Below are 3,306 nucleotides of genomic sequence, written 5' to 3' on the forward strand. Positions count from 1 at the left end.
TATGTCTCTTATCAGATATGTGATTTATATAAATTTTCTCCCATTCTATGGGTTGTCTTTTCACTTTCTGATGGTGTCCATTGAAGCACAAAAGTTTTAATTTTTATGAAGTCCAATTACTGTGTTTTTTCATTTGTTCCTTGTGCTTTTCATGGCATATGTAATCCCAGGTCATGAAGATTTACACCTGTGTTTTCTTCTGAGTTTCGTGGTTGTAGCTCTTAGACTTTGGTCTTTGATGACTGCAGTGTAAATAATGGCTTCTTCCATGTGACAGATTTTTGCAGATCCTGTGTCACCCTGTGTGGCAGTTCTGACTTAGGAGAATCTAGTATTAAATCAGGTCTATAAATACTTGTGGTGTGCCTTTTAATGTGCAAGGTGACACACTTGTCTATAGGCATTAGGGCAAGGTTTAGGGGATATGCAGTTATGGCAATTGACTTTAACAACTAGTTATTGAGCACCTACTATTTGGAATGCTCTTCTGGGGCACTAAAATGAGTCCCACACAATCCTCATCCTCAATGAGGATGTCCAGTGTAAGATGGACAATTCGACACCTACAACCACTGTCTGAATTAGCCATCTTTGTAGGCTACTGTCATTCCAACAATAAAGTCAGCATCCCTTGCCCAACAATCAGCATCAACCCCTTCCCAAGCTACCCCAAATAAGCTCATTATCTAAGCTCAAGCATTATTTCCCAGTCCCTCTGTCCAATAACCCTAATCCCTGACCTATGGAGAGGTCCTGGAGCCACTTCTATTCATAGCACAGACACAGCTGTGGAGTATACGGTGGTATCCTAAATAAATCTTGGAGCAGACCACCCATGATATGGAAGTGCTCCTGAAAGTGGAAGGTCCAGCTGAGCTGTGTAAGACTTTGGCCCCACTGAAGGTTTGTTCCTTCAGGTGTGTAAATCATGGAACAATTACATTGTTATTATCTGGGTGTTTGATACAAATGAAAAGTCACAGACCACAGTCCTGTGGTGGGACTCAGGAACTTGTACCTTAATAAGCTCCCCAGATATCACCCACGTTCAACGAGGTCTGAGAACCACCTACTTAACCCATGCTTCCAAGTGCTGTTTGGACAGTAGTTTTTCCCAATGGCACATTAGACTCTGGGGAATGACTTTGGACTTCCCTCAAAAATATAGCCACTCCAAGTTTCCCTAAGAACCCACCTGACATATTCTTTGTAATCATAAGAAGTATTGATTGCTGCTTAGAAACTGCATGTTGTTGCTCAAGTGAAGCATCCTTCATTCAAGGCAACTGAGTAGAATTATGGGCTCCCCTCTCTCTCAGGTTTCCCAGAGCATGAATAAGCTATAAAAACTCTCTAGCCCAACAGCCTCTGTATCCATGGGTGGTGAGGGAATCCAGCCTGGGCCTAATATCCTTTTTGAAACCTATTGCTTGAGTCACTGTGATGAGAGCTTTATGATATCTGAAAGGTAAGCCCAGGTTGAACAAATTGGCTTGTAGAAAAAGCTGAGTTTCCAGGAGTGGAGGTGAGACAAGGTCAGCTATGTGCCTCCTTATCTTCATAGAGATTAACTACTCTGTGCATTTAATCTGCTCTTCTGGAGAATACAGCCTCCAGCCACCACACCATCCATTCAAACTTTGCTCTGAAGAGCCAGTTTTCTGTGCAGTTGTGAGGTGGGGAGAGTGGGGTCTTCAGCCAACTGTTGGTTTTTTTGTGAGGTGTCTGAGGAACCCCACCTTAGGGACTGGTAATTTGCAATTGCCTCAGTGGAGTAACTTTTGGTTCCAAGCTATTCTTTCTTATTTTGGCCTTATGGCTTTTCTAAAATTACTAAAAGGTTGAATTTTAGCTTTGTTTTTAAGTTCTACCTATAGAGAAATCCCATTTCTAACATTAGGATCATCCCTAGAAGAATGTAGGGCCTGGGTTATTTAAGCCATGTAGCCTGCCTAGGACAATGGCACTTGAGAGGAGGTTGCGTTATTGGTATATTTCATGGGACCTTGAGGCTTTAGTTAGAAACAAAAGTTTGAAATTGAATTGTAATGATCAGAAAAAGGAGTAAAGTACAGGACCATGTGAAGCTCACAGGGACCTTGTTGCTCTACCCAAGGGAGAGGCCAGTCTGCAATGGTAACAACTGAATTGCCATGGCAACACCACCCAGTTATTTTAATTTTGATCATGGCCATGAAGAGGCCAGATAGATGCTATTTTAGTTGGTAGTAAACTCCTGGGCTTCTGTTTTCAACTCAGTTCAGGTGTTGGGTCTTGATTCTGTTTCATGGCTGTAATGTATCTGGGGACAAGCCGGGATTGAATCCTGCCACATGTGAGCATTACTAAATAAAAAATAGTGCTTCCTTGGGCACCTGCTCTAGTTTGTTAGCCCTTGCTTTAAGTTCCCTTTATTAGCCTGGAACACCTCTGTCCTTGGCCACCCAGCCTAGGTCACCAGTACAGCCTGCCAAATCACCCAAACTAGAATGGCACTGTGTCTAGTCTAAGTCCGGACTTATAGCCCCATCTACACATCAAGACCTCACTGGCTGTTCCCCGTTCATTTCCATGGTAGGCCACTGCTACTCTGAAGAAAGTAGTTAATGAGAGAAGCCCATCAATTTTGAACCTGGAGATGTCCTTGTCCTTCTTCCCCAGTGTTGTGTTGGCTTGTAAGGCTGTGCCCAACCCAGGAAAGGTGGGCGGAATGAAGCAGCCAAAGAACTTGGCTTTTCCCTAATCTGCTTGGGATATGGATCAAAAGTTTCTAATGCTGAGTTTGGTTTTTGATAAAGGGAATTATTTTTTTTTTTTTTACTAGTTTTTAAGCTATGGTAATTCCTTCACTGCGACTTCTCCCCTTCCAGCTGGTCAAACACACTGACAGTAGGGAACAGTTCCTACATTCCCATTACTCACATTGGGTTAACTCAGTGCCTAGTGTGAAATAGCTACTCAAAGTGTTGATTTAAAAATGAAATGCAGGTTCTCTGGCGTTTGAAAGTCTTCAGAAAATCCCAGGTATGCTTGTGAGAGGACCCTAATCTGAGTTCTACAGCAAATATATGTAGACCATGTGTGATCTCGATTGAAAGGAAACTAAAATATGCCTAAGTTTCCAGTGCTTGAGACATTGAGAAGTTGAGCTAAAAGGGGCTTAGTGATAATCTAGTCTACCCTATTACTCTTATTCTTTCATAAAATTACAAAATACTTTTCCCTTACAACTCTACAATTAAAACTCAGATATTAGATTTTTCCATAACTAGTTAATGGTAGGGTGCCATTGGGATATTGGTATTG

The sequence above is a fragment of the Zalophus californianus genome, chromosome 1 (assembly GCF_009762305.2).
Source record: "Zalophus californianus isolate mZalCal1 chromosome 1, mZalCal1.pri.v2, whole genome shotgun sequence".
NCBI lineage: Eukaryota > Metazoa > Chordata > Mammalia > Carnivora > Otariidae > Zalophus > Zalophus californianus.